General features: G+C 48.4%; 1 long non-coding RNA gene across 1 annotated transcript in view; it reads right to left on the bottom strand.

Annotated features, from left to right (window-relative positions):
- Positions 1 to 8,305, bottom strand: part of LOC108520093 (uncharacterized) — a 43,632-nt gene that overhangs the window by 30,668 nt on the left and 4,659 nt on the right. The window contains exon 2 of the long non-coding RNA XR_001882829.1: positions 1,081 to 1,413. This is a non-coding gene — a long non-coding RNA (uncharacterized LOC108520093). The remainder of the gene's footprint in view (positions 1 to 1,080; positions 1,414 to 8,305) is intronic.

The raw sequence follows: 8,305 nt of genomic DNA, 5'->3' as shown, positions 1-8,305 counted from the left end.
TAATAATAAAATTAAGGAAAAGAAATGTAGCTGGCAGCTCACCCAGATGAAAATATCACCAGAACTTTTTAAAAACTCTCAAGGTGAACATAACCAGCCGGAGATTAGTCTGCTGTGGTGGGGGATAGAAAACGGCGAAGTCCTGGTTCCCCTGCCTTTGAGATGTTGACATGACCAAATTGATATTCTTTTTCCAAGAAAGAAGAGTGGTTCTCAAAGGAGGGTGGTGGGAAGAGCAGAAAGCCTCTCCTCAGACCCTGTTGGAGATGCAGGTTCTGGAGCTCCACCCTAGACCTGTTGAATCAGAGACCCTAGCAAGGGCCTAGCCATCTGGGGGTGAACACGTTCTGCAGGGGCCTCAGGGTGCTGGAGTTTGAGAACCGCTGCTCTAAGACCTTGTCTCTCAGAGTGTGATCCACTCACAGCCACACCAGAAACCCACAGGATATTGTTAAAATGCAGTTCCAGACCGACTGGCTCAGAACCTTGGAGCTGGGAGGGGGAAGTAGCATTTTGTAGAAAGCTCCCCAGAGATTGTTAACCTTATGGAGGTTGCAAAACTAGTGCTCTCATCTAATGACAATTCTGATAAATATTATGTGCCCCACCCCTCCCCTCTGAAAGCCAGGACTTGGGTGATCAGGGCCTGGCTGCTCATCACACATTCATTCTTGGGGGTCTCCTGGGCCTTCCATCTTTTGGGCCTCTTGGAATGCAGTCATGGTTGCCCATGACCCTGCTTCAAAGACTCTTAGGTCTGGTCAATGCCCACCCTCCACTGACACTCAGGAGCAGAGGAGCCCTGGAGCTCCCGCAACCCTCCTTCTCCTAGCCAGTGTCTCTTCTGCACCATCCCGTCTCAGAAAGGGATCTTGGGAAGTCGTCTTCCTCCTGGGACGCCCAGCCCATCATCACCAACAGACAGCACAGATGGAGTTGCCACTTGGGACTCTGTGTCAACTTCTAGCTCTGCCTCTGGGGTCAGAGAACTGCCAAGTCTTCTAACCAACATACATTTGATGATCAGAAAATACCCTGTGGTGAGAGGGGGTGGGGATCAGTGGCACAGAGGGACCTTACCTTGTGTACATTTAAGCCAACATGAGCTTTCCAGCTGCTGAGCCGGCAGTGCGATCACGCCCCATTCCATTTTTCTTCCATCAGCAAAACAATGCCAGACCTGAAGGGAAATGGAGAGTTGTCCTGCCCAGGACGAGCATAGCCCCTGCTCAGTTTCCTGTTGTTCTCGCGATGGCGACCGCAGCCAAGTGGCCCCTTTGGATGCTCCGGGGGAAGCTTGCTCTGGGCTCTGCCAGCTGCCTGAAAAGTACTTGCTCTGTACGGCACCTGCAGAGCCTTGTCATCGGAGAATTTTCTTCGGCCTCAAGCCTTGGTGGGTGGGCGAGCATCTGCCTGCAGGGAAGAAGAATTTATTTTCTAAATTCTAGATTTACGAAAGAAAACATTTTGCCTTCAAAGCCCCTGGTGAGCCCCACTGGGTACAGAGCGTGTTGAATTTCATCCACTTCTTACCATCTCAGGACCAAAAGAGAGGACCAAAGTTGTAAAAATAACCACATCACAGGCTGGAAAAGCCCATAAGCGAGAGACAAGATCAGTGGTTTTTGAACTGGGTTCCAAGAAACCTAAAGGTGCCTCAAAAAGCCCATGGGGAGAGGGGACTGCGGGGTCTACTGAAAATTAGCAGGGCGACTTCGGACAAATGAAGTCCCTTCTGGAAACCTTACTTTCCTCATCTGTGAAATGGAGGTAATGTGTCTACCTTCCTTATGTCATAGAGTTATTGAGAGGATGAAATGGGACACTGTTCTAGGCACATGGTGACAGCTTGATGCACTTAGACGTAGTTTCAACCTGCAGGATGATTTGGTGGAAAGGACAAAGGGCATTTCAGGATAAAGGCTGGCAAAGCAAAGGCCAGCTGGCAGGTGTGTGTGCCATGTGTGGGGAAGGAGGAGACGACCCCAAGTGGCCGGGCAGGGGGTACTCCCCGGCTTCCAAGTGCTGGCCTCTCTCACTGCTCTCCTCAGCTAAGCCTCTGTTCCAGGACAACAGATTTCTCTTTCCATCTGCCTCAGGGCATTTCCTTCCTGGACCCAAACTGATCAGAGTCAGACAATGAGCTTCTTTATAACATCTTCCACAATTTAGGATGAGGACATATAGAAAAGAAGTGGTCTTGCTGCTGGAAATATTCAGAAACCCTTGTGACTACAGATTAATTTGCTTCATTAGTTCTAGTAATGGTCATGGTAATAAAAAAGAAAAACTTATTACCACCATCATCATCATTACTGCCATCATCATCACCATCACCATCATTATCTTCATCACCATCATCACCACCATCACCATCATCACTGTCACCATCACTATCACCATCACCATCATTATCACCATCACCATCATCACCACCATCAACATCATCACCACCATCAACATCATCACCATCATCCTCACCATCACCATCACCATCATCACCATCAGCATCATCATTACCGTCATCACCATCACCATCATCACCACCATCATCACTATCATCACCATCACCATCATCATCATCCTCACCATCACCATCACCATCATCACCACCATCAACATCACCATCATCACCACCATCACCATCAACACCATCAACATCATCACCATCATCATTACCGTCATCATCATCATCATCACCATCACCATCACTATCATCATCACCATCACCATCATCACTGTCATTACCACCATCACTATCATTATCATCACCAAGAAGTGAGGCCATTGGATGGTTGTAGACAATAATTTCCCCAAATGGATTTAGTGAGCAGGCTACAGACTGCTGACACCAACATGGGTTGAGTCAGGCTGATGATGTGTCACAGAATGAGACAGTGAAAGCCCCTGCCCTCAGGCAGCTAATGTTTCCAGGGGAGGAAGGAACTTGATCCATGTGCATTAGCTTGGTACTTTCACTGTCGGGCCAGTGGAAGTGAAGGGATGAAGTTGGAAGAGGGAAGCCTGGCATTGTTTTGGCTACAGCATCTCCAGGAATCACAGATGAGCTTGATCTCACTGACTTCCAGCACTGGGATGACAGTCTGTGTGCAGAGGAAATGTGAAGCTGCCTCCAGACTGTGTACTTGAGACTTGCCTGACCTGGGCCTGGAGAAAAGAAGCGTAGCCAGAGTGTAGATGGAGGTCCCAACTCTAACCCACCCCCAGACCTCAAAATATTTGCAAAATTGTTTCAAAAATCTATCTGTAAAAGCTCAGGCCCGTAATCCCAGCCCTTTGGGAGGCCGAGGTGGGCAGATCGTGAGATAAACAGATTGAGACCATCCTGGCCAACATGGTGAAACCCTGTCTCTATTAAAAATACAAAAATTAGCTGGGCATGGTGGCGCGCACATGTAGTCCCAGCTACTTGGGAGGTTGAGGCAGAAGAACCACTTGAACCCAGGAGGCAGAGGTTGCAGTGACCCAAGATCGTGCCCCAGCACTCCAGCCTGGTGACAGAGAGAGACTCCGTCTCAAAAAATAAAAAATAAATTAAAAAATAACTGAAATGTTAAGTATCGAGTGAGGTGCATATCACACAACCCCATAGGGAGAAGAAGAGGTAGGATGTTGTCAGGCACTAAAAATATCCCACAGACCCTCCTAACACATCACAATTTTCCAAAGGGTGGACCTGCTGGGCTGATTAGAGCCAGGAAGAAGCATGGGGATGGCAGATGTATATGTTCCATTTCTAGAATTCTGATGCCAGTTTCCTTGTTTAGGGGGGTAAAAGTGTTTAAAATACATAAATCGCAAAGAAAAAATGAAAATTGTTAAATTTTGTTGTCAAGGTTGCAACTCCTGCAGCATTAAAACTGTAAGGCTTTGGCCAGGCTCAGTGGCTCATGCCTGTAATCCCAACATTTAGGAAACTGAGGCGAGAGAATCACTTGAGCCCAGGAGTTTGAGACCAGCCTGGGCAACATAGTGAAACCCGTTCCCCTCAAAAAATTTTTTAAATTAGCTAAACATGGTGATACACACCAGAGCCTGAGGCAGGAGGATTGCTTGAGCCAAGGAGGTCAAGGCAGCCGTGAGCTATGATGGCACCTCTGCGCTCTAGCCTGGAAGACAGAGCGAGGCCCTGCCTCGAAGGAAAAAAAAAGGTTGGAAGGCTTTGCTATAGAGATTTTCCTGGTGCTTTGTGGAGCCTGTTTGGAGTTTCTGACTGCTGCCATTATGCTCATCACCACCATCACCATCATCATCTTCATCACCATTGTTATCATCTTCATCTTCGTCATCACTGTAATCGTCACCATCATCAGGATCATGGGTGCCATCATTATAATTACTGTGACTCATGTCAACAAGCAGCCCAGAGTGGCTGTGTGGTTCTGAAGCTGCCAGGTGCAGGCCAGCAACAGCAGACTCTTCTGGGAGGAGCTTCCTAAGACTTGGAAGCTTTTCTCTTCGGCCCCTCTTTACACAATTATGGGTAACCAGGAGCCCAGCATTTTATGCACCAGCTGTAGCATCACCTCTGTCCCCTAGTTTTACCCAGAGCCTGACCTCACAAGTCAATTACAGCTGTTTTCATTGTGCTCATCAGCTTCCAGCATCCACCCTGGCCCGGCTTTCAACAGAGGGTGGATTCCCATGAACTCTATTCTTTATGACCAGCTGGTTCCGATTAGAGATGAACCAATAAAGCAGGGGGTAATACAGTCGCAGCGTGTTCCTGAATGTATCACTTCTCCATGTGCTTTCATTTACCGGCTGACCAATAAACCCCAGCCTTTCAACAAGGTGGATTCCATGCCTCACTTATTTTGCTCATTTTGGTACATGCAGCTTTTTAGAGACTGAAGAAAAAAAAAAAAACGGGGGATGACATAGGCTTGGTGAGTGTGTAAGTGTGTGAGCTTTGTGGGGGTGTGAGAATGTGTGTGTGCGAATATGTGAGAGTGTGTGCATGTGTGTGAATATGTGTTTGTAAAAGTGTATAAGTGTGAGAGTGTGTGATGTATTGGGTCAGATGAAGCGTTTCTCTGATGGGCAGTAAGCATTGACTTCAGAGCATCTAAGATTTCTATACAAATGCTCCTTGTCAACACCCTTGGTTAAAAGGATTATGAACACAAGAAGAAGTATGCAATAAGGCATTTTCCTCTCTCATTTTTATGAGAATGAGAACTATTCCTTTCCTTCCTAAATATTTGTTTTCCACCTGTTTTTTCGTTTCCCTTTAAAGACGGCCATGACTCATCAGTTTCTCTTGCCTTTGTGCTGGATGGAATTGTTGACTATGAAAACGGCAGTAACGTTTTAAGTAAGGAAAGTCCCACATTGTGGCTTTGTGGCCGGGGAGAAATTCTGTAGGAGTTCCAAAAAGAAGGAAGACAACCTTCCCATTAGGCCAGCCTGTCAAAAGAGAGCACTTTATTTTTTTTAAGGGAGTTCAAAGGTGAGTAGAAAAAAGTCCTTGGAAAACAGGCAGGAGTTTATCACAACCCTGCAGGGTACAAAGGCGCACACTTGGTGCTTCTGTCTCAGGCTTGGTTCCTCAGTTAATTTCTTCCTCTTCCACATGGAGAGCTTGCACTGGGTGCAAACACCAGGCAGATAGAGGTAGCAAAAGTTCATCTTAAACAAGAAAATGGCTAGGCTCGGTGGCTCAGGCCTGTCATCCCAGCACTTTGGGAGGCCGAAGTGGGCGGATCACGAGGTCAGGAGTTCGAGACTAACCTGGCCAGATGGTGAAACCCCATCTCTACTGAAAACACAAAAATTAGCTGGGTACAGTGGCAGGCCCCTGTAATCCTAGCTACTTGGGGGGCTGAGGCAGGAGAATCGCTTGAACCCGGGAGGCAGAGGTTGCAGAACTGAGATTGCGCCACTATACTCCAGCCTGGGTGAGAGTACGAAACTCTGTCTCAAAAACAAAAAAACAAAAACAGAAACAAAAAAACACACACACAAGAAAATGGTTTGAGAACAGGAGCCCTAGGATGCTTCCTGTACCACTCAGCAGCCCAACTCCATCTAGCTCAGGAGACGGGTGATGGGAGAGATGGTCCCTGGCCCTGCCAGTCTCTGGTGCTGTGGTTCCTTGCCTCTGTGGTTCTGCACCACAGGTCTGGCTTGCTCTGCAATGATACTGTTCACAGCTGAATCTCCACCTAAGCACTGCGGCTGGCATTCAGCTGGTGCACGATAAATGTGTGTGCCTGAACGTGTCATCAGGGAACGTGTGAGGAGGGTCCTGGGGAGGCTTGAAGGAGGCAGGTTTGAGCCTGGTGGTGTGGATTCCTTTCAGAAGAGAAAAGATGGTTTTAGATGAGCCTTGGAATTGAGTATTGGAATCACAAAAGCAGAAGAGTGGAGGCCACCAGCCTGGCCTCCTGCAAAGCAACTGGCATGGTGCGCTGAAGAGCAGGAGCACTATAAGCTGGAATTTACCATTCATTCATTCATTCATTCATTCATTCATTCACTAAATGAAGCCACAATGGTGAGTGACATCCATCCCTGCCCTCCTGGAACTCACCTTCCAGGTGGGAAAGACAGAAAATCAACAAGCAGACAAGACCATGAGACTGTGGCCAGTGCTTGATGAAACAGAGCACTGCTGGGGTGATCAGAGAAGGCTCTTCTCAAAAATTCACGATGGAGTTAAACCCGAAGGGAAAAATGAAGGAATGCCATCCCCATGGAAGAGACAGGAACAGCATTCTGGGGAGAGGCAGCAACATGTGCGGAGGCCCAGCGTGGGCTCTACTGGCCATGCCCACAGATCAGAGAGGAGCTTGTGTGGCTGGAGCTCAGTGAGGTGAGATTCTAGCACTGGTTTCTCAGCCTGGGCTGTGCACTATAAATCCAGAAATCTAGGCTGCACCCCCAGAAAGCAGAATCTGAGGGGCAGGACTGAGGGGGTCAATATTTTTTCAAGGGCTGCCAGGGATGCCCATGGGCTGCCAGGGTTGAGCACCCCGGTGCTGGGCTGGGAGCAGGTGAAGTGTGTTAGAACAGGAGAGCAGTGAGCTGGATTGGACACAGATGGTGTCTGTGGAGACAGAGAGAAATGGTGGCACCAAGGGAAGAAGGTCTGGGCAGATGCTCTAATGCTGAGAAACCAAAAGGATGGGCAGGGGGACTGAGGAAGGCTGTTCTACAGAGGGGCATTACTTGGGGTCCAAGGATGTGTAGGATTTAGACAGTTAAGGGAAGGGTAAGGACAGGAGCGGTGTTCAAAGCTGAGCACTGCATCCAGAGGCACAGATGAAGCTGGACACTCAACGCAGACACAGGAAGCTTGGGTGGCCAAGGGGAGGGTACCGAGGAGGGGACACCATGTGGCCAGATTGTGCAGTGCTTCAGGCTCACTGGAAACTGTCAAGTTTTCTTCTAGGGACTGTCCACAGACCCAAGACGAGCACTGAGTGCCAGGAGTTTATTTGGGTGGATCCCAAGAAGCTTAGTAGGAGCATGAGGACGTGTGACAGAGAAGGGAAGGAAGCCACAGTGGGGAGTGATGACAGTCAGGCTTCACCGGGGGCACCTGGACTCGGATGCATCAGAGGCTTCCTAGAGACAGTGGGGAGCACCCCTCAGGTGGTCTGCATGAGCGGTGAGGGAGCTGGGGTATTGATCCTTCAACCCAAGCTGGCGGAGGCTGTTCCTGGGCCATCCACCCTACAGCAACCCTTTCTGCCCCTGCGTGGGTTAAGCATGCTCCCTCAGCCAGAGACACCCATGGGATGGGGCCACCGGTGCTGGCACCAAGAAGCCACGTGCAAGTGGACTGAGGCCAGCAGCTGTGATATGAGCCTGGCTGCATGTTAGAGTCACTTGGTGACCTTAAAAAAATAATAACAAAAGTATATTAGAGTCACTTGATGAATTTTTCAAAGAATCAAAGCACACATGCACACACACACAACACACACAACATATATCATGCTCACACATCACATACACACAAACCACACACACACATAAACATGCATGGACACATACCACAATCACACATATACCACACACATCACACACACCACACACATCACACACACTACATACATCACACACACACATCACACACACATATAAACACACATACACACACATACACACCACACATCACACCCATACACCATACACACATCACACATAAACACACACCACCTACATATCACATACCACACACATACCACATACACACACCACACACACACATACACACCACACATATCACACACATACACCATACACACATCACACACACATACACACCACACAT

Source organism: Rhinopithecus bieti, unplaced genomic scaffold, assembly GCF_001698545.2.
Source record: "Rhinopithecus bieti isolate Rb0 unplaced genomic scaffold, ASM169854v2 scaffold_1618, whole genome shotgun sequence".
In the NCBI taxonomy this organism is placed as follows: domain Eukaryota; kingdom Metazoa; phylum Chordata; class Mammalia; order Primates; family Cercopithecidae; genus Rhinopithecus; species Rhinopithecus bieti.
The sequence above is the reverse complement of the archived record's forward strand: the minus strand, read 5'-3'. Positions and strand labels throughout refer to the sequence as shown.